Here is a 24,500-nt window from a genome sequence, read left to right on the forward strand (position 1 = left end):
GAAGAAGTCGCGGACACTGTTCTGTACTTTTCGAAGATGTTTAATACAGATAACAGCATCAGATAACAGGACAGCAGAAAACAGCGCCCGGGTCTCCGATGATCAGGGACCCCCCTCTCTGGGCGCACCTCCCTTATATACTGAAGACGCACAAAGACTGATAAACAATATCTGACAGGTATGACCCTATCCATGTACCAACGGATTAGCCAATGAGAGAAGAAGATGTAAAGGTATCCTTATTTGGGTAGCACCAGGGGAAAGTTACAAAAATGAGATCATGCGCTTACACAGATGTACACAAGGCATCTCAAGGCCTCGCAGCCAATGGAGACATCTCCCATTCGGTAGTTAATCAGATGTGGGCCCCTTACATCAAGTGGAATAGACATTTTGGTAGAAAAACACATATTCCTAAAAGCCAGTCTCAGAATGAGGCCTAACTTTGCATGGGCCTAGTTTTAATACACTTCATATTCCTCCCTTCTGAGTGATTAAGCTCAGATCAATTAATTAATTAGACACGATCAGCGACAAGCGAGAGCAAAAACTTGCTTGTCGATGCTTACTTTTGTTTAGCAGGAAAAATTCTCTCACGGCACCAACCGTCAGTTGTTCTGACCGATCTTGGCTACCACCCCTTCTGGCTGTCCTTGATCGTGTTATCTAGCGACCTAAACAGCCTCACTCCTTTAATTATCATTAACTTTAAGAGAAAATTTGTATTTAGTCTTAAGTTATTATCCAATTGAATCAATCCTTAATCGCTACTGTGTGAGGATATTCGTGTCGCCGCACAAGCTAAACATCAGCACTGGATTATCAACAACACCTCAACACATCAACACATCAACACATCAACACATGAGTATAATTTATTTCATCAACCCTTTACTTATTTAACCAAATCATTTAATTAACCCTTTTATCATTCTATTATAACTCTTTTCACCACTCCGCTCAGCGATGATTATGTTGTCTTCACGGCGTTGATATGTTGTGATGTTTGGCTCCAGCGTTCTCCTTTGTTATTCCCAATGTCCACTCCAGTTATTGTCCATGTTCATTGTCCTTTTTAACAGCATTTCCGCACCGTCCTGGGAACAAAAAAATAACTGACCAGTATCTTGTACCTTGCACTTTTCATGTAAGAACACCCTCTAAAAGTCATTTTATTTTTTATGTGCACAAAATATATGTATATATAAGTGTGATGATATAATTTGTTAAACACTTTTAGTAAAGTAAATTAATTATAGACTATATTTAAACAAAAATAATGAATAATACATTTAACTTGTCAGCATAATCTTTCCTATATATCTCACTAACTTTTTCTCTCACAGAACATTCAGTTGGAGAGTGCTGTATGCCTAATTTGAATACAGCAAGCAAAAACATTCTTCCTATTTTTGATCATGCCACTGAAATGCTGCAAAACATTCCTCTGCAGTCCTCTCCTCTACATTTATCACACTGTTCACTGCTGACCGCCTTGTTGCAGCAGAATTTCTTCTCACAAAGCGTAAGTGGGCGTGTACAACATCCTCCTGCTGTTCTCTTCTCGATAATTCATTCACTATAATCTGCACCTTGTCTTTATGTTATGTTTGGTCCTGAGTTGGCGTGCATTATCGACTTGGACTTGCTCAAAGCCATTACCGCTGGTTTGCCTCTTGCATGTTTGAGTGGGTGTTTGTGGGGGTTTTATTATAAGTAACTGTAGGAAATCATAAATACGAACGGGTGGCACATACTCATTGTAAATGACAGAAGACTTTTTAATTACCATTTAGTTGACTGCTTATTGTGTGTTTGCATAAGTTAAAGCCATGAAAAGCAATACTTTTTTAATATACAACTATAATAGTCCTCTTTATAGCCATTGTTATTGACTTGTGATCCAGTAAATATACACACATTAAAGGTGCATTACTGTATATAACTTTTCAAATGGAAGGTCTGCCAACTGCTTGTCTCCAAAGTGTTTGCTTACCTATCAGTTTAACACAGTTAAACTTATCCATCTGTATGGATACATGATACGCCTCCGAGTTACACGTCAAATAACATTAAGAATCCATGGTTCACAAGATGTATTTGAGCGATAAAAACAGATACATTCCAGGCAATGCGGGTGACAGATCTATCAACTTTATTATTCTCGCATTATTTTACCAATAAATATATGTGTAATATCTGTTGTCACTTGGGAAGTATACATTTATCAAGATCTCCCTACACTATATAAACATAAAATTATGTTTTACACTATATAAACATAAAACTATGTTTTACACTATATCAACATAAAATTATGCTTTACACTATATAAACATAAAACTATGTTTTACACTATATAAACATAAAACTGTGTTTTACACTATGAAATAAACCGTAAGAGACTAAAAAAAAGTTTGCAACTCCATGTTATCATCCGATTTCAACACCTTATGTTTTATATTCTCCTCAAATCCTGCCCTCGACACAGGTTCAGAGAAAACAGCGGTATAAGCATGACTTTCATTTTGAGGATAAAGTCCTGAAGTTGATGCCTTGCCTTTTCTCTGCGCTGCAGGAAGGTACATTGCCTTCATGTTTTATTTATGACATATTTATCAACAGCAATCCTCACCATACTTTAGTGCTGCAGAAATATTCCGGCTGAAAAAGCTCTGTAGACTTGTTTTGAACCATCAAAGAAACTAAAGAAACAATTAGTGTGAAACATTACTATACATCTGCTCTCACAGTCATACTTTACCCCACCTGCATCAAAAGGACATTCACAGAGGTCAGTGTCCTACACCCACAGTAACAGCAGTGAAGACACTTGAAGCCTGTCTATCTACATTTAATCCATGTCAGTTTAGTTCAAAGTGACACTGTGGCCTCTGGTGGAGGTTGCAGTAGGACAGTGTTTTTAAGGACAACAAGGCAGACGAATGAAATCAGGGCATTGTCTCCATTTTCACCTGAATATGACATTCTTGCATCGCCCGCGGCTCCGATTTATGTGCTGTTAAAAAGAAACTTGTGCGTAGTGGAAGATGTGTGAGGTGCCTCGAGGCTCTGTGCAGGTCCTTCCTCCTCCTCGTCTGCATCTAAGCCATTAAAGGCTAAAACTGAGACCACCTTTTTATTAAACAAGAGCAGGTTAGTCTCAAAGTTAGCATTTGACGTGACTAAGCGCTAAAGCTCAACATTAGCTTAAATATAATCAGGTTGCTGCAGAGTGGTGCAGTTAAGGATTTGTGAAGATCTTAAACACAACTCCTGAGCATAAGGGTTTGGCATATGGCCCGGTGAGATTTAAAGGGCAGGAGCTTTTTGATATTCAGTGGCTCAATGCGCCTTATACAATGTAATGTAGAGGACAGCTTCCTCCTGCTGCATAACACCTTCTGCTGAATTTATGATTAGACTTTGCGGCTTGATCTAGGAACAGTGTGGGAAGAACTCTTTGAAAATGTATTTAGTTACAGAATGAATAATATAACCTGCATTAAAATGGGTTTACTAACATTATGCGTCACTAGGTCTAATCAGAGGACTGTATTCTGATTTTTTATTTTTTTTTTTCCACCGTTTGTTACGCGTCTATTTATACAATTTAAGAACCTTTATTACAATTTGGAGAAGGAAAAGTTGCCCGTGCGCTCACTATAAGAGCTGGGTGTTCTATTTTTGAACTTTGAAGCCTTCATTTCATCTGTGATTTTAGAAAAGTGCCTGTATTCTGAACACCAACAAAAGAAAGAGACATACACGTGCCTATTTCTGGTACATGTATTAAGTTTCTTCCTAACGCTGTCTGGGTAAACAATTCTAGGATAAGAAAGTTTTCAGAAAGCACAAAGAACTTGGATTTCCTCATTCTTAAATTGAGGGATGTTTTATACATAAAAGCCATATGTTTCTAAATCCTAAACCCATTATGTTGAAAAATGACAAAACATGTGCTTGAACAGGTGCCACAGCCGATGCATGGGCCCCATCAGACGTCTCAGCTGTGCTCAATGTCGTATTTCACAAAGAGCCAACAGGAGTTTGACATGCTATAGCTGTCAATTATAGTTTTATGAATCATGCTTTCAGCCATTCATTCAGTATAATATGCTGAACTAGACCTCTGCTGCAAACAAACCAAATTCAAGGGCAAAAATGCTCTTTTTTGAGGAGCTAAGTAAATGTTTTTATGTATGCTTTGAAATATCCAAATCTGCATACATTGTTGGATATTTTGTGTTATAAGAGACTACAACTAAAATGTTCTGTTGAATCTCACAGGAAGATAATTCTTACACATTCTTTTCTAATGACTCTTTTGAGCCTTTTTTCTTTGTATAAACTCTCTGTAACGCCATTAAACCCCTTAATACTTGCTTCTGTTTCCCACTGAGATGAAAGAAGTACTAAAGCCGTGTGCCCGTTTTACGTTTTCCCTTCACTAGACTTGAATGCAGCACAAAAGCGAGAGGGGGAGAGCGGGAGAGAGAGAGAGAGCACAGCAACAGTGCAGGCGAGCCCCACCGAACAGCAGCGGATCCTCTTTCACACACACACACACTGTCCGCTCCACATCCCACACACAAATGCCTGAGCTCTCACACACATGCGACCCAACAACAGCACGGCGTCCCCGACACTACAAGGCTTCATTCTGAGCTCGGAGATCCTACTATCTGCATAAGACATACAAGAGCGAAGGAGAGGCATCATCTTAAAAGACACATACATCATCCATGGAGGGGGAGGAGGGGAGGTGAGTGACTGCTGCCCGGTACAGCTGCTGCTGCTACGGCTGCCTGACGGGAGAAGAGAAAGAAAAGAAAGCGTATCAGCTTTTTTTGGGCAGGATTTAGCCGCGTCCGAGACCAGCCCGAAGCCGACGGCAGTGAGAGGAGGAGGACCACTGACCACTGGGCAGATGTGGACGGAACAACGGTCAAGTTCACACTGTGGGTAAGCGTCTTCAGGCTGGGGCTCTTGACAAGGTTCACAGTTTGGCTCGTTTGCTTTATATTCTATTCATATTAAATATATATAAGTGACAGGAGATCGTGTTGGAGAGAGCTGAATATAGTATATGTCGTTACATGGCAGAGGACGGACTCAAGTGCGCAATGTTTTTGTTGTTTCTTTGTTGCTTCTTTTATTAACATTGCATTTATTTATTTTCTATATTTTTTTTATTATCTTCAGTCGTGTCATTCTTTGCATTCACTTGACTTTGGCCCGGTCCTGTTGCCTTCTTCACAGTGACAGGTGAAGTCTCTCCTCTCAGTCCGGTGTAGTGTGATCGATTTGCCCACTAACTTGGATTGACACAGTTTCTCATCATCTCACTCACAGCAGCAGTGTTTTTTTTTTTATATCGCCTTGTTTTAAAAAACGGTGAGTCTTCATATAAGCGCAGACAGCCACGTCTTAGTATATGGCAAGTGTGCGTGTCTGGAGCAACTTCTCAATTAGGTTTTAATGATCTAAACGTGGTGCAGGCTTTGATCAGTCCCTGCAGTCAGTGTGAGACGCTCGCTGTCTCACGCCTGTGTCACAGCCAAGTCTCTTCGCTCAGCCCGCGGCATTGTATTCCTCTTCAAAATGAATCTCCTTTGTTCATTAATTGTCTCCATCTGGGCTATTTATTATTAATAAATCGAAAGAGCGTTTTAGCATTACTTGCTGTTAATTTTGTTTTCCACTCCGAGCGCTGGAGGAGCACGTTTGAGGATTTTGTGCAATCGTCTAAACACCAGTATCTTCTGTCCTTAGTATTTCATTTTTTCTTACATTTTTCTTTATATGTTTTTCTTTATCGAGCATAAACACGACCCTGATTTGCCTTGTGGTAATTTGCAAATGTATACACAATGTACAGTAATGTGTTTTCCCTAATAGAGCTTGGCATGGAGCTTTGGGGGAGAGGGATTGTGTTATTTCTAGACCGGAGATATTACTGTTTAGGTCAGCTGATCACAAACCCTATATATGGTTTGCACAAATAATATAGGTATGTTTTCTATCCGACATTCACTCCGCTCTCTATTCTTAGTTTTTTGGCAGGTTGGTTGTTCATAGCTGTGGTGGTCTTTTTGAAAGAATGTTACTGTCATGGTGAGAATTATTCATTTTTATTGACATCATGAGCAAACAGTGAAATCTTTCATTTTCAATCACACTGCTACATCAGATCAGCATTCCTGAAGTGTATTTTTTACTCAGCTTTATCAACCCAACCTGTCGATTCTTATTTTTGTGCTCTTCTGATTGTACTATGACCTGGATCATGGATTAACCGAATACACTGAACGACCCTAACATGCCAAGTTCTGCCACTACATCATTTCCATTAAAGGGTTAGCTGTAATGCCTTAGTGGTTTCGACCTAAGTGTTTAAAGACAGGCTGTACATTGGAGGTCTTGTTCAGTCTGAAGTGTGATTTTTTTCATTAGTGGATTATCAAGTTTGAAAAAAACCGAACTGCTTTCTTGTGAGGACTAAGTGGCTGTATGTGCTTTGCTGCATACGCTTGTCTCTCTCACTGTTTTAAATCAAAAGATGAGCACTGTACTGGCTCAACAGGAATTATACAACAGCGCTTAATGGTGCCCGCGGTGCCATTTATTCTCCCGATTGGACAGATTTATGTGTCAGTAATGAAATGTGTGCTGACAGGCCTTTGCAGCCCTCAAAGTGCATTGTTGAATCGGGCCTGTTAGCAGCGTCCATTACCGCGCCTACACTTACCTTCTCATTTGGATCTTTTTGGTGGCACATAAAACTGTCAACCAAGCTCAGTAATGACATCACGGTGGCTTAGAGCTGCCAATGCCCAGACTCATTGTTTTCATCTTCGGGGGTATTTATGAGCGCTGTAAAGCAAAGGATCCGTCCACTGTCAGCAGGAGGAGAGAGAGACTGAGCCCCGTGTATGTCTGTCAGACTGTTCTGGCAAGTCCACTGGAGATGACCAGCTGGACATCCCTGCCCCGCGTGCTCTGGCTCACTCTTTACTCACTCAAATGATCTTTCAAATGTTGCATTTAACCTCTAAAATGTCCATGGTGCTTAACATTGGTGGCGACGTTGTGGATGACTTTGGGGTTGGAGTTTTGAAATGATTTGTGTTTGAAGAGTGATATTTGTCATTGCCGTCTTAAATGAGACAACGTCAAAGAGCACTTAAGTATAACAAAAGAAGATTAAAAGTTTGATTGTTGCATTCATTTCTGTCAGTAATTCCATTATTGTTTTGTCTAATAGTTAATCCATAATGCCATAACAAGATTCTACTTTTATCTTTGAGGTTTTATATTGTTTTAATGCCACTGTGAAGCAATTATGCACTTACACTTTGGCTTTTTATTATTGGGCTCTTTATGAGTCTAATGGAGTTGAAACATTTTATAGCCTTTTTTAAAAGAGTTTTTAAAAGTAACAAAACCAAAGGAATTAAACCATACAATACATGACACTAAAAAAACAAATAACTGTTTCTCCAGCCTTAACTTAACATAAAAATAAGAATCAATTCCCAGCTAACATGTTATTATTCTCATGCAGGCTTGAGCAAATCCACAAGCAAATCTTTAAGTTATGAATGAATTATCTTTTAGCAATAATTCATTCCACATAATTAAAATGTCTTAGTTGTGGCATCTTTTGGCGAGTCAATGGTGATGAGAGAAATAACGGAAGCTGCAGAAGTGAAGAAGCGTTTTTTGTGCTTTGGATGCTGCATATTTCATGGTTTCCGGATGAGGGAATGCATGATTAGATAGCCACGAGGTTACGTAAGCACCGGGAGGAACGATAAGGAATCTCTGGAGTTGAGGTAGGCAGAGCAGCTCCTTTAAGAGATAAACACTCTTCTTTTGACTCTATCCATCGCAGTAATGCTGATTGATTGCTGATACGAGGTCTAATTTACACAATAGACTCCAATGGCGTCCGTGTCCTCCATCAGTGTCCCAGGTTAAGTCACGTGTGTCCTCACTAAACCGTCTTATAGGATAGAGAACGTTTTTTAGCACGCGCTTGCTCCTATTTCCTTTCCGGCTCATTTAATTTCATGAATTTCCACCGCTGTTGGCAAGTTTCCCGACTGGCCAGCCATAAAAACAGCCCTCTCAATATGGATCATGGCAGAGATCGCTGTGTAAAATGAGTTTATCTCGCCTGTGGGAAACTGCTGCTTTGCTGGTTGGATCGGCCGCGCAGGCAGGAGCATCGAGTCTTTCTTACTTCATAAATACTTTTAAAATATTTCAGTGAAGCCTCCATGGAACAGAAGCGATTGTAACACACAATTACCTGGTGTGCGTTAAATCATTTCTCAAAAGATCTTCTCAAGTTTGGAGAGAAGCACCAATGAGAAGAAGTATTACAACTCTTACTATGTACGGAAGCGTTATGAATTATTGAGTGACTTTTAAACACTGTCTTAATTCTACAGATGTGAATTAAATAATGAATTAGGTCGTGTAATGAAAGTAGTCTGCTGTTCAAATCTGTGTACAGTATGTATGATCTGTGTACAGTATGTATAATTTGTGTACAGTATGTATGATCTGTGTACAGTATGTATGATCTGTGTACAGTATGTATGATTCTTGTACAGTATGTATAATTTGTGTACAGTATGTATGATCTGTGTACAGTATGTATGATTCTTGTACAGTATGTACGTATGATCTGTGTACAGTATGAATGATCTGTGTACAGTATGTATAATTTGTGTACAGTATGTATGATCTGTGTACAGTATGTATGATTCTTGTACAGTATGTATGTATGATCTGTGTACAGTATGAATGATCTGTGTACAGTATGTATGATCTGTGTACAGTATGTATGATCTGTGTACAGTATGAATGATCTGTGTACAGTATGTATGATTCTTGTACAGTATGTATGTATGATCTGTGTACAGTATGTATGATCTGTGTACAGTATGTATGATCTGTGTACAGTATGTATGATTCTTGTACAGTATGTATGTATGATCTGTGTACAGTATGTATGATCTGTGTACAGTATGTATGATTCTTGTACAGTATGTATGTATGATCTGTGTACAGTATGAATGATCTGTGTACAGTATGTATAATCTGTGTACAGTATGTATGATCCGTGTACAGTATGTATGATCTGTGTACAGTATGTATAATTTGTGTACAGTATGTATGATCTGTGTACAGTATGTATGATCTGTGTACAGTATGTATGATTCTTGTACAGTATGTATGTATGATCTGTGTACAGTATGTATGATCTGTGAACAGTATGTATGATTTGTGTACAGTATGTATGATCTGTGTACAGTATGTATAATCTGTGTACAGTATGTATGATCTGTGTACAGTATGTATGTATGATCTGTGTACAGTATGTATGATCTGTGTACAGTATGTATACTCTGTGTACAGTATGTATGATCTGTATACAGTATGTATAATCTGTGTACAGTATGTATGATCTGTGAACAGTATGTATAATCTGTGTACAGTATGTATGTCTGATCCGTGTACAGTATGTATGATCCGTGTACAGTATGTATGATCTGTGTACATTATGTATGATCTGTGTACAGTATGAATGATCTGTGTACAGTATGAATGATCCGTGTACAGTATGTATAATCTGTGTACAGTATGTATAATCCGTGTACAGTATGTATGATCTGTGTACAGTATGAATGATCTGTGTACAGTATGTATAATCTGTGTACAGTATGTATGAACCGTGTACAGTATGTATGATCTGTGTACAGTATGTATAATCTTTGTACAGTATGAATGATCTGTGTACAGTATGAATGATCTGTGTACAGTATGTATAATCTTTGTACAGTATGTATGATCTGTGTACAGTATGAATGATCTGTGTACAGTATGAATGATCCGTGTACAGTATGTATGAACCGTGTACAGTATGTATGATCTGTGTACAGTATGTATAATCTTTGTACAGTATGTATGATCTGTGTACAATATGTATACTCTGTGTACAGTATGTATAATCTGTGTACAGTATGTATGATCTGTGAACAGTATGTATGATTTGTGTACAGTATGTATAATCTGTGTACAGTATGTATGTATGATCTGTGTACAGTATGTATAATCTGTGTACAGTATGTATGTATAATCTGTGTACAATATGTATAATCTGTGTACAGTATGAATGATTTGTGTACAGTATGTATAATCCGTGTACAGTATGTATGATCTGTGTACAGTATGTATGATCCGTGTACAGTATGTATGATCTGTGTACAGCATGTATGATCCGTGTACAGTATGTATAATCCGTGTACAGTATGTATGTATGATCTGTGTACAGTATGTATAATCTGTGTACAGTATGTATAATCTGTGTACAGTATGTATGATCCGTGTACAGTATGTATGATCCGTGTACAGTATGTATAATCCGTGTACAGTATGTATGTATGATCTGTGTACAGTATGTATAATCTGTGTACAGTATGAATGATCTGTGCACAGTATGAATGATCTGCGTACAGTATGTATGTATGATCTGTGTACAGTATGTATGATCTGTGTACAGTATGAATGATCTGTGTACAGTATGTATGATCTGTGTACAGTATGTATAATCCGTGTACAGTATGTATGATTGGTATGTGTTGCAGGCAGTAGCAGCTGAACGTGGCAGATCAAGTGTGAAACATGCTTCTCTCTTGCTTTGAGCCAGCTGTGTCCTACAGTGTGTACAGTATATACAGTCATCACACTTTAATTATCTCATTAGACTGAAATTCAATTAACACACATTAGGCCATAATATGCACAGACTCCAGGCACCGAGGTAAACTTCAAGTCCTTCATTTATTTGTTTTGTTTTCTTGCTGGACCTACTTATTCTTATAGAACAATTAAAAAATAATAATAATAATAATAATAATAATAATAATACAAAAAAAAATAAAATAATAATAATAATGGTGATGATGTTGATGGTTACTCGGAAAATATTGTTTTCAAGCTAACCAGATCAGAATTAGTGCTTACATTAAGAGGACTAATCGGATTCTATTCTGTACTAATGATAAAGAGACTGAAGACACTGATTTGTCATTGTGAGTTACAAGAGGAGTAGTAGTTCTAGTTGTAGTTAGTATTTAGTGGTAGCAGTATAGTCAGTAGTAGTTAGAGTAATTATTTAAGGACCATGTTTGTTCGTTTACCATTAAAGTTTGGACAGCACTGTTTACACAATTAATGTATCACTCTTATAATCAGTCCTGTTAACACGGTTGGATTGAACCAGGATCCGACACGTTGAAGCGTCTGTGATCGAGACTGTGATTATTGGAGACAAAATAAGCCCCTCGTCTCCTCACATAGACATGCGTGGCAGCAGCTGGAGTGCCTTTGTTCACTGTACATTTATCCCAACACTCTGCTTCATTAAGAAATCAGTCTGTGAACCAACTGAACCTATTTCAAATATCCAGCTGATGAGGGATTCATGGCTCTTTGGATCTTCATACCAAAATCTTTTTGACCCAACCCCCCTAAAATTATGAGATAAATAGTTTTTATAATATATCATTTTCACAGAAGAAGTCAATCAGAAGTAGGGAGCAGGGTGAAACAGGCATGTTAGCCCGAAACAGTGGGCCCAAAACGGCGCCCGTAAACGACATTTTGGGAGCTAACATTGCTGTGTAGATGTTTTTCACTTGGTTCTGCTCCATGGTCTCATGGTTACATGTTTTATTTTTGCACGCTGCTTGAGTCTTTGGATGTACCTGTCTGCTTTTCACACCAAATTATATAGTGCTTTCCGTGACACCCAAAGCGCTTTTCGGTGCATTATTCAAGCGCTTCACCCCTGGTGGTGGTAAGATACTATTGTAACCATAGCTGCCACAGGGCAGACTGATGAAAGTGAGGCTGCCAATCTGTGCCCTTTGATCACCAACAATCATTCACTCAGACACCAGAGTAATACTAGCCAATGTGGGAGAAGTGTCTTGCTTAAGGACACAAGAGTTTTCTCTCGGGGCTGTTTCTGCTGTGGTCTCCCACATCCACTTGCATCAAGGCCACACCTCCTCGTTTGAAACATAGGTTTGTTCCATTTTAATTTCAATCAGTCAATTTAGCTGGATTTTGAGTATGTTTTTATTTTTTTTAATATCTTATTTCTAAATTATTATTATAAACAACAGTATTTACCTGATATTAATATGATCCTCTAAACCAGTTATGACATTGTTTCTTGCTACATCACATGACATGACATGCTGTGCGAGCCACATCATGTTTAACACCTGCGGCTCTGCTGCTTCTTTTTCATGTCATCTTAATAAGAGCTTGACCTGGTCAGAATTGACTTGTCGAGGTTCATTAGTGATTTATCTCTCGTAGCTGTGAGGCTCTTGAGTCCAACGCGTTCCTTCTTCGCTGAGAATCATGTTGAAATTGGTTTATTTTTCAAGTAACCTTTAAGATGTATTTACAATGTAAGCCTTATTGTAACCTATAAATATGATTGTGTATCCCAGAACTGTTCCCAGTGCGTGTTGGACTCCGCCAGGGCTGCCCTTTGTCACCGGTTCTGTTCATAATTTTTATGGACAGAATTTCTAGGCGCAGTCAGGGGTCGGAGGGTGTCCGGTTTGGGGACCACAGGATCTCATCTCTGCTGTTTGCAGACGATGTTGTCCTGATGGCTCCATCAAACCCGGACCTGCAACATGCACTGGGACGGTTTGCAGCCGAGTGTGAAGCGGCTGGGATGAGAATCAGCACCTCCAAATCCGAGGCCATGGTTCTCGACCGGAAAAAGGTGGCTTGCCCTCTCCAGGTGGGTGGGGTGTCCTTGCCCCAAGTGGAGGAGTTCAAGTATCTCGGGGTCTTGTTCACGAGTGAGGGAAGGATGGAGCGTGAGATCGACAGGCGGATCGGTGCAGCGGCTGCAGTGATGCAGTCGCTGCATCGGACCGTTGTGGTAAAGAGGGAGCTGAGCCGAAAGGCAAAGCTCTCTATTTACCGGTCGGTCTACGTTCCTACCCTCACCTATGGTCATGAGCTTTGGGTAGTGACCGAAAGAACAAGATCGCGGATACAGGCGGTCGAAATGAGTTTCCTCCGCCGTGTGGCTGGGCGCTCCCTTAGAGATAAGGTGAGGAGCTCGGCCACACGGGGGGAGCTCGGAGTAGAGCCGCTGCTCCTCCACGTCGAGAGGAGCCAGCTGAGGTGGCTCGGGCATCTGTTTCGGATGCCTCCTGGGCGCCTCCCTCGGGAAGTGTTTCAGGCATGTCCCACTGGGAAGAGGCCCCGGGGAAGACCCAGGACACGCTGGAGAGACTATGTCTCTCGGCTGGCCTGGGAACGCCTCGGGATCCCCCCGGAGGAGTTAGAGGAAGTATCTGGGGAGAGGAAGTCTGGGAGTCCCTGCTCAGACTGCTGCCCCCGCGACCCGGCCCCGGATAAAGCGGCAGAAGATGGATGGATGGATGGATGGATGGATCCCAGAACATTTGGGGTGGGAGGGGGGGTCATACTTGTTCTCTTTGTTATATCTAAGCGAGCGTGCAATATAATTTAGGGCAAGAGCCTTTTCCCACTACCAGAAGAGAGTCTGTGTTATGCTTCTGCGTGATTTGAACTAATAAAAGAGCAGCTGTATGAGTCCATGTGTGAGCGTGACAGATGGGTGTGATGAGATTGTGCCTAACAGACTGTGGTTTCTCTTCTTGCTCCGACTTCTCGCTGCGCTGTGGCCTTTCTCTGGAAACATACAATCTGAGTTTGCCTGTCAGAGCTGTTTGATCAGAAGTGCTGTGCAGAGGATCTCGTCTTTGAACTAGCTCACAGTTGGCAACTTTTTCCCCTCAGTTGTTTGGGGCATTATAGACGCTGCTATACTTGGCTTGTCAAATATGTGGAACACTCACTCCAGTCAGATTTGAACATGTGCCTACACAGTCAGTATAGATCACAGTGAGCTACGTACATGTGTGATGTCTGTTAACGTGCCCAAAACTAGAGTGGCCGGTTTAATGCTCACCTGCCACACTGCCTTAGCCTGACGGGTGCACCCTCCTCTCTTCTTGCATCTCAGAACACTTTAAGGTGAAAGGACGAGATCCCGTGGACATCACAGGAAATCTTATGAATTTGTGATGGGGGAACTGGTGATTTGCACTGAAACAATGTTTGCACGCGGCGGTGGCGGCTGCTTCATCTTCACAAGGCGGTATTTTCATTAGAATTGAATTATTCATTTTTCTTACATTGATCTCAGTCGTGGTCTCCTTGTGTGACAGTCGGAGAGCGGTCAAACTCCTGCTTTTACTCCGTCTTCCCTTTGTCAGTTCGAAAACACATCAAAGACTGTTCCTATAGATACAACATGTGTATCTCCAAATAGAAACTGTCCCGAATGCCTGTGAATTATCAGCTCTGTCTGTTTGCGCTAACAAGCCTTTTTCACTTGTTTTTGACGCCACTGTGAACGCTCTTTCATCTCTACAGCCCAAATGTGTGGAGACGGAACACATTTATGTTTCATGCATAGGGTGGGCCCTTTTCTGAGGGGTCTTGACTCTTATCCTCCAGCTTTCGGGCAGATTATGGACAGTGATTGCACATGTCAGTGGCAACTCTCTCCTTTATTAGAAGTGGGGGTAATCCCTCATTCATCCAGGAGTGGTTCGTGGCAGAAAGGGTTTCAAAGGTCGAGCGCACATTGTCATCTCTGCTTTGTTGTTACAGGGAAGACTTTACTGACGTTCGTTATGTGCGAACTGCGTTTTGGTGCCTGTGTATTTCAGTTGAGCAAAAGTAGAATGAGCTCAGTGTTTTTGTCTTGCAGCCTTTTGGGATGAGCAGCGTCTCCTCCTTTCTTCAGCCTCAATCTGCCATCACTACCTCTGCATCGTGTTTTGTTTCCCTCAGCCTCCGTCACACTTTCTGACAGCCACTGTTTCTGTACTCATGCAGGCTCATTATAAGAGCCGAAGTAAGTGACAGAACCATTATATATAACTTTGTATCATTTCTACAGTTTTTTGTCGCAAAGCAATGGAAATTTATGGGAAAAAATGAACTATATAATGTAAATTCACTTGAGAAATATATTTTAAAGTATTACCATGCTTCTCTGTATGAATATGTAAGGCTTGAGCTGAGTTTTTTTTAAGTAGAAGTATTATTATTTCATTAAACTGTATGATTTTGTTGTTCTTTGATCAAACTTTTATTGAGAAGCCTCTTTTTATTCAGATATTATATTTGTTAAAACATGTTCCCTTATATCTTTTTATGCTTCATTTGACCTATCATCCATTCTTTTGCCTTGTTACAGAATAGACAGAAAGGGCAGCGTCACACCATTTGATGGGATCTGTGTCGAGCTGTTAGATGGATCGAAGATTGGCTTGTCAACTCCTCGTCCAATATCACACAGGGACAGGCATTCTTCTTTGGGGATAAAACCTCCCTATCACCTTAGCAAAACCCCTCCAATTCTTGTATTTCTCTTCTGATTTGTTTCAAAATGTTAATGTGGCAAGTGTGGTTTATTTGTTTCCTTATTGTTGTGTGGTGAAAGACTAAACAAGACCGAGATGCTTCCGGCTGATGTTTGTTGGCTTCTTAGCAAAAGGAAGGAAGCAGGAGCTGAACAGGATTTCTTTGTGAGTAAAGAGTATAGACATGACTGAAAACCAAAGGATGGATAAGAGTTAGACTGAGATTTGACATTTACAGAAAGGGGAACCTGAATATAGTGGTTGAAAGACTGCACAGACTGGAACCTTTTGCATAGACTCTGTTTGACATGACATTATGGTGTGAGAAAAGAGAATACAGAAAAAGGGAGAATTGGGGGCTTAAGGTTTAATAGGGAACAACCAAAAAGAAAAAGTCTTTCAAAAGCTTAACTTCTACTTGAAACAAGCATGTTTTTGCAACATTAGCTAATCTCTCTGAAGATGTGGCACAGAAACACAGATCCCCTCTTTTCTCTTCTGCTCGTAGCAATAATCCAGCTTTTCTGAAAAACAACATTTCATTATTAAAATGCCAAAAAAAGGGGACAGGAATAAGTAGCGTGAATTAACAAGTGCATGGTTTTCATCTTCCCTGCGTCTGCCGTTGGTGCTTTTGGAGAGCTGGAAATGCTATAGATGTTTGAAGATTAATCAACAATTATTTGCTGGATGTGTTGAGATTTACTTGCTGCTGGTGTGGTGCAGTGGCCTCCTTTAATTGCCTTTGAATTCTTCCTGTAATTAAAAATCTTGGTTAATTACAGTTAAACGTGCCACCCCACTGGCTCAGCAGTTGTATTGAAGGATCATAGCTTGGAAGAACAGTGTGGGCTTCAGTGGGAGCAACTTTTATTTTTACCACAAAAATTAGCACCTTAAACAACATGACTGCATTTGTTTGTTTAAATTCTGTACTCTATCTTCAAACTTTATAGTTGCACGTGCCATAGTGAATAGTGAGCCCTACACAGAATGACACGATGCAAATTGAATTAGAGAGACAAAAAAAGAAAGTGCTTTTGCTGGTGTGTTCTTGGTGCATTGAAGTGCAGCTCCTCTGCACCATAGGCTCGCATCACCTGAAAAATCTTATATGCATTTTATTTTGGTAGCTTCTAGATGCAGAACATGTACCAAATGGAAATGGCTACTAAGAGCCAGAGTAAGACAGCTATGTGATGCCATATAACTATATTTTATTATAATTTAAATACAAATGATGTACAAAAGACATTCTTTCTTCAAATAAAGACATGACCAGTGCATGAATGATTTGACTAAAAAGGGGCGTGGCACAGGTAAAAGCTTTCAAAACTAAAACAAAATGATTAGTAAACAGCTTAAAGCAGATTAAACTTTCCCATCACTTCCAAAACTTGAGCTAAAGCTCCATGCTTTGTCATTTCTGCTGCTATGCATAAAAAATCCTGAATTACTAGTTGACTTTTCATTGACCGATGTATCGATTACATATAACTGTAATTAACCAAGAGTTTTAATTACTGGAAGAACTTAAAGGCAATTAAAGGAGGCCGCTGCAGCACACTGGCAGCATTTCAGTTTAAACACAAAGTAAATCTCAGCACATCCAGCGACTAAGTGTTAATTCATCTTCAAACATCAATACCATCGACTACAGCCCTACTCAATATTTATAACATTTTTCAGTTTTAGAACCAAAAGAAAATTGAACAGAAAAAAACTAAACAGTGAGATGCAATATCTTGCAATATGCAATATGCAATATCACTTTCTCCAACACCTGAAATTCCTCAAAGTATTTGATAACTTATGTTACTATCATTACTACTGAATTGGCATGGAAATCATAGTATCAAGTATTTTGACAGTATTTTAGAAAATGTATTCTGATGACCATAAACATTGCCAAAATACAATTATTTCACACAGAAATTACATCAAACCTTGATTGGAGATAAATTGTAAATTTATTTTAGTTTTGAAGTTTTTTTTTTTAAATAATGTGTTTTAGTTATAGCCTATATATGCTGCAAATATTATATATCTAAAAAAAAAACAACCATTGCAGCTATATATATTTTACACTACACTTCTCTTTTGCCTGTGGCCTCTTTCTCCCAAATTTGCTCTCATTTTGGCCTGGATTGTGTTTTCTGCGGTGAACCGTGGCTGAGCTGGACAGAGCTGGACAGAGCTGGACAGAGCTGGACAGAGCTGGACAGAGCTGGACAGAGCTGGACAGAGCTGGACAGAGCTGGACAGAGCTGACTTCATACTATAGTTGGCTGTGGTGGGGGCAGTCAGATTAAAATTGAGAGAAATAGCCAAAGGGAAATGGACAGGGCAGTGTGTGGTTTCTCCCAGTGGGATTAGAGTGGGTCAGGCAGTGAAGTAGGCCATGCAAACAAGCTCAGCGGAGAGTAAGTATTCCCAACTTGTTATTATGTTCTAATCCCAGGTAGCAAATGACAGGAAAAAGGATTTACTGCCATGTTGACATTTCCCTCGAGGAATGTCAAAAAAACCAACTTGGAAAGTAATTAATGATAAAACCATTATCAGTTCATGCCAGACACGTGACGTATACGCCACCTGCAGCCGTATAGATTCTAGTCCTAATTTAAACAATGTAAACTTAAAGGAAATATGCAAACACTGCTCAGATATTAAAATTGTCTTTTTACTGTCAGCTGTGGGGCTGACATTTATACATCAACAAATGTCATCGTACAAAATACAGCTACATTTGAAAACACAAATGGCGTCATTGCCAGTATTTGTTGTTGTCATACAGGTCAAACATAATGGAGTCTAATCTAACGGAAACATGGCTGGTGTGAAGTCGCTAATGTTAGCTGCTTGCCTCAGATCAATAAAAGATCAATAATTTTCTGTCTGATGCAAAAAGCTAAATAATCTATAACAATTTCTTCACTGATGTGAAATCCATGTTAAATAAATCACGTATGATTAATATTAGTCCATAAATTCCACAGTGTCACACAGGTTTGCTCAGTTTTTATGAGTTTTAGTGAACTTTTTGTTCAGAGTGAGATGTACCAATTGTATGAGGGCACGTGGGCCCCATCTGGATGCACAATTGTTTAATTACAAGTAGAAAGCGTGGCATAATAAAATGGGCTAGTTAAGAGGGCTTGGTTAAGCGCCATGAACAGCCCTTCTGAAACTTTACCAGTAAATTATAGTAGAGCTACACTAGTCATTCAGTAAATGTTTTGGTCATTTAGTTTTAGTGCTTACATTGATGAGTGCCCAATACAAGTCTGTGTAAATTCATGGAAAATGGGCCAGTTTCTGCGCTGAACGCCCTGCTGGTTGGCAAAAATGACAACTTTCATTAAATATTTGGGTCCCTTTTTTGCACGTATAAATCATCAAAACCATCTTTGAAATGTTGTATTGTGAAATCATTTGACTCATCGTCTGACTCTGTTTGGGAGCGATACAATGATGGTACAAACTCGACTTGTTAGCTACGCTCTGGCTGCATTTCTTGCTGTTATGACTGTGCCCACTCTGTTAGAAAATAGCAACATAAAATAGCTTGTACTGAAGTTCGCGTGGCTTTCAAGCACAAGAGATAAAAGAGGGAACGCAAATTGGAAATCTGCATAGACTCTGCCTCTCTGACACTTCTAGTATTTTATTATTCAAATACATAAAAGGGAGAATATAAATATACATCCACACAGAAGAAGTAGAAACATGTTTTCAAAGATCTGGCTTTCTCAAGTCTCAAAAGCAATTTGCTACATGGTCCACTTTTTCAACTTTTAAAACTTCTTTCTTTTAATGGCTGGTTTGCAGAGTGGTGTATAAATCAGATTGAACTTTGGTCGTTTTAATTAAACAAGAGAAATGCTTAAAGTGGTGTGAAACAAAGAATAAAGGTTCAAACCTAATTGACATTCAAGCTTATTTCCAAATTCAACTGAAGATTTTAAGACTTGTGCTAAAGTAAAGTTCATCCAATGCATCAAAACTAAAGCCATACAGCCGTCTGTCTGTTCTCTCTGCAGAAATATTACAGTTTGTGCAGTTCACCGTCAGTGAAGACCAGAAAAATTGGGAGGGTGAAGTAAAGGTCACAAATGACAGCAGGCAGCACATTACGGTGAAAAAGTGAAAAAGAGCTTCAGATTTCCATTTTCAGCGTATGAAGCGTTCTCCAGTCCCCTGGCTCATTATACTTCTTTAGACTTCAAACTAATTGCCACAAAATGCAATTATCATACCCACAAGCCAAGAAGCTGACGATGCAGCAGTGCTTTCTTTTCTCCTCTAGTATTTTACCAGACTTTATTTCTTGAGTGAGGTAAACTCTCCTTGTTCCACAGTTAAGGTCTGGGGTGAGTCTGGTGTCAGGACTTCTGGTTGGCCGGCGCCGTCTGCCGCGGGACGAGCCATTACCCCTGACAAACACAGACACCTTTCCCCTTGCTTCTTGAGTGTCGACCTCAGAAAAGTTTACTTATATTGTGAACTTGTTGATCCTTTTAGAAAGAGCTTTAGAAAAAAAAAAGTGATTTTTTTTCTTTCTTTTGAAGCTGTTTGAATTCTTAGAAATGCCTTTTTAATATTTTAAAGCACCAGCTGAAAAGAGTTGTCGACTTCTACAAGCTGTAAACTGTAATGGAAAGTGTTACTTCAATAGTATATTATATGCAAACAAATATAATAAATTATACTAATGCATACAATAAATGCAATTCAAGTGGTTTTATAGACATGAAGAGTTGATGTAGCCCTGGATGTTGGCTCCAGCTGTTGAATGTAACTCCACTGACCTCCTCCTCCACCTTTCTTCTGTCTGGATGTGCCTCAGCCGGGACCCCAGCACCTCCTCGCTCCGACCCCATCAGTGGCCCCCCAGAACGCCTCTCCCAGCTTTATCTCTCAAACACAACCTTGCTGCCGCTGACTGTTGAATTATGAATAGATGTGAATGCTGTTGGCCAGGACAGAGGATCACTTTCAATTTGCACAGTTCTGCCCTCATGCTGCGACTGGCTCGTGCTGTCAGTCACACTGCTCCCCCCCGGGATCTCAAGGGTAGTATTACGTTGCCACATGAAATGAGGAGAAATCATGTACAAAGGTTGACCATTGAATCTTTCTGGATGGAGAATGTTTTGAGCAAAAGCCTTTTTTTTGTAGCGTATCGTGAACAGAAATGCCAACTCATGTTCTTTAAAGGTGCTCTACGCAAGTTTTTTTTTTTATATATATTACAATTCCAGGTGATTCAAACAAAGCCTGTAACTTGCCATCAGAATCGGGAAAATGATTCAGTAGTTACAGATTGTCGTTTTTCATTGGAGATAGAAGAGGCAGGTAGCAGACGCTCAACTCAATTCATGTGCATACAACTGATGTGAATAAGAGTGTTTTGTTTGCTTACCATTAGTATTAGTATTATTTAGTCTTATAGCTATTTTTACTTTACTTTGTTTTATTATTTTATTGTTTTATTATTTTATTATTTTATTCATGTATTATTTTATTATTTTATTTTATCTTATCTTTTTATTTATCTTTTTATTTTATTTATTATTTTTTCTCCTTCATTCCCTATTAAGATATGAGAGGAGTTTTGTTAATAAAAGTTTTTTGTTTTGTTTAAAAGAGTTCTTCTATTATTAAGAGTGTTTTTTTGAAACTTCCTATAAGTTATCTGTCCTTTCCTCTGTATCGAAATTTCCCCATGTGTGGACAATAAAGGATTATCTTATCTTATCTTATCTCAACTAGAAAAGCACATTTATCATCTCTTACTGTGAGGGAAGTTAGCATATCTGGTTCTAATCACAGATGAATCCCTTAAGTGACCGAAAGGTACTGTTAATTTAAAGTGTGGCCTTTTTTAACAAAAGTAATTGGTCCTATAGTTCCAATATAGTGTCTGAGTCTCTATGGGAGAAAGAGGAAGCAGCCGTGTGGCCCTTGTCAGATACTCATTGACGGGCGATAAGCGCGTGTAATTGGCCTGCGTGATGAGAGCCGGCAGCGCACAGTGAAAGGCAAGTGGAAAGGACAGGGATTCTTTTTAATGAAGCCAACGAGAAGGACACGGAGCGCCTGCAGGCTTCATAAAGGATTAGAGTCGGCTCCAACACATTTGGGCTTATGATGCTTCCTCGTGGACAACCTTGAGAGATCGAAAGGACAGCAAAGTGACTGGAGAGAGAGAGTAAATATTAAGAGGGTATTGATATGCCGTGCTCCACTTCCCGTCCAATAAAGCTTGATATTTAGCTGCAGAGATGTTGTAAACAAAAAGATTTTCTAAAGGTCACTGTCCCTGAGACATTAACCTTTTGCTTTACTCCCCACCCACTCATACTCATTAAGAACAATGTGTTTTCTCCAACCAAAATGCATCGTGTATCATCATTATTATCATTTCCTTTTGGCTGTTCCTCTGTAGCATCGCCACGACAAATCATATCTATAGGGCAAATAGTATGACCAATAATGTTGTCAAAAAGCTTCAATTTCAAACTTGGTTTTGATACTTAGAATAGGCCAGATACTCAATGCTAATTTCAATACCACAATGATTAAATTATCATTATTTATTATTTATTCAGTGTAATTTCCAACACAAAATATTTGCAGTTTCATTCAAATTACCATGTGATATTTGACCTTTTCTGCTGCAGATCAAGACCATTCTAAAAGTGTTCACGATAGGTCCAATTGTGTCCCGTTTATGTCATTTATAATTTTTTTCTTAGTGTTTAGATATTTGTTCTAATGAGGCTCTCATTTCAATGCTCGTTTTGCTTTGGATTAGTATCGGGGTATAAACTTTTGACAAAACCCTTTTCACAAATGAATTGCTTATGATGAATGCAATATTATACTGCAAACATCTTTGTTAAGTTAAGTATACGAGAGGCTGTAAACAAGAAAAGCTGTGTGTATTTATTTCCGAAAGAAATAAAAAAGCTTTCAGACTTTAGCTTAGTAACTTGTCATTGTTAAAGACACAATTTAGTTGCTTGGATTTTTTTGTTGAGCCGTGAATTCAGTGTTTTGGGGCCATTTGTGCTATTTTTTAGATGATTATAAACTTTAGTATGCACTGGTTTCTGACCTCTTGTAGTGGCAGTGTTCTTGTCTCCTGTTATTTCAGTGGCTGCGATGACCCTGAGCCGCGTTCTGGAAGTGGCTGTGGGTGTAGATGGCGCAGAGACAACACAGTTGAAGTGATGGATGCTGACACACTGCACGGGCCGCTCAGCCAAGAAGTGGACAAACACTGATGCTTCTCACCTCCGCCTCGCGATGACTTTCATGCTCTGGTCTCCTGCATAAAGTACAGCCCAGATGCTTTTTTGAGGTGTCGATAAAAGGACTTTGTTTTATAATGTTTTTCACGCAGTACATCCGCGACGAGAGCTCTCCATTGCAGTGTCTAATGAAGTTCCTGTATTTTTGCTTATCATGCCAAAGAGGACACATTATGACATTTAATGAGCTTTTAGCCTTGTCACAACAATGTTTCCTCATCATTAGTTTACTCAAAGTTGTATTTAGATTGACATGCACGTTTGAGTAATCCTGTATTGCCTTGGGTGCTCAGAAAATTACTCTTTTCACCTACCCCCTATCCCCACTCAAATCTGTTAACTTAGTCGTGATTAAGAAAATGAAGACTTTTAAAATGCCACTTTAGAAAAAATAAAAATCACGTAATCAACAACCCACTGCTTGTTACAGTGAAATGCCACGATGAAGAGGCCACTATTAAGCTGCTTAAGCTCCAAATGTAAAATGATGATGGACTCATGTTATAGTTCAATATTAAGTACATGAAAATGCTCTCTCTCACTCTAAATACCAACACTTTCCCGTATTTGCTGACTGTAGTTTGTCGATCCAACGTTCCCAGCTCAATTTGACAATAGCAAAGGTTAGCGTGCTACGTTGGCCGCACATCACTTAACCAACATGAAGATATTTGAGGAGCCGCATTATTCATTGATGGCTTGAACTTGTACCGCGCTCACTGATGGAAGCGGGACAAACGAGAAGACAAACAGCCATTTACGCTGAAGTTGTTGTCTGTTCCAAAGCAACAGACGTTTCCAATTCGTTCCATTTGGTATTTGATCCGGCGGCTTTCAAGGGCAAGTGTTTCCCAGTGAATGACCCTTGATGTTGTTGAGCTGAAACATCTCTAAGCCCCAGTAATTGCCAGACATCACTATCTCTGTGACCTTATAACAAATTCCGGCTTGTTTTTCTGAAGAACAACTCCATATGGATTACATGGACAAATTGCTACTTTGATCTATTAGCTGAGCGCAAACAATACAATCCTCATCCAATTATGCCCGTGTCTCCTCTCGTGGGTTGTCACTTGTTATCTGTGCTCAAGTCGGGGAGAATAAAAGGTCGCCCGGGGAGAGAATGACACACACTGATCATACGGACCACCAACAGACGATGTCCATTTAACAGGGTTTTCGCTCACAGCAGATCTGCACAGGGCGAGTCACTGGTGGAACTGTGGGCGATGTTTACGATGGGAATCTAGCATTTTATAACAAAGAGGCGCACAAGTCAAGTGTAGCAAAGGACACTTGTTCCTATACAATAACTGGAATGTATAATTAAATGTATCACTTCTCCTCACTTACTCTTTGATTGTAGACTGTTCTCTGCAAAGTTGAAATACAATATTGACAAAAATGAATGTCACCAGTATCATCGAACAAAATTCAGACTATGTTTTAAGTAAATCTGCTCAAATGTGCTGTAAATGTCTTTATTCAGGTTCAAGTCTTGAAGAAAACATGAATGGACACTAAAATTAACCTCAAAATGGTAAAATGGTAAAATAGTTATGGTAAATGGTAAAATAGCACTTTGAGAGAACGTTTATGTCTCTTTTTGTGGTCATTTGAGTAGTTTTAATTATAGACGATACACTCAATACTCATTTTTAATTTC

The 24,500-nt window shown here is 39.4% G+C and overlaps 1 protein-coding gene across 1 annotated transcript in view; it reads left to right on the forward strand.

The window, feature by feature from the left end:
* The first annotated feature begins 4,918 nt into the window (after nucleotides 1-4,918).
* Nucleotides 4,919-24,500, forward strand: part of lingo3a (leucine rich repeat and Ig domain containing 3a) — a 29,180-nt gene continuing 9,598 nt past the window's right edge. The window contains exon 1 of the mRNA XM_072438766.1: nucleotides 4,919-4,965. The gene's annotated coding sequence lies outside the window, so the exon portion shown is untranslated. The remainder of the gene's footprint in view (nucleotides 4,966-24,500) is intronic.

The sequence above is a fragment of the Eucyclogobius newberryi genome, unplaced genomic scaffold, assembly GCF_026437365.1.
Source record: "Eucyclogobius newberryi isolate DKJ021-1_F unplaced genomic scaffold, fEucNew1.0.hap1 SCAF_9, whole genome shotgun sequence".
Classification (NCBI taxonomy): domain Eukaryota; kingdom Metazoa; phylum Chordata; class Actinopteri; order Gobiiformes; family Gobiidae; genus Eucyclogobius; species Eucyclogobius newberryi.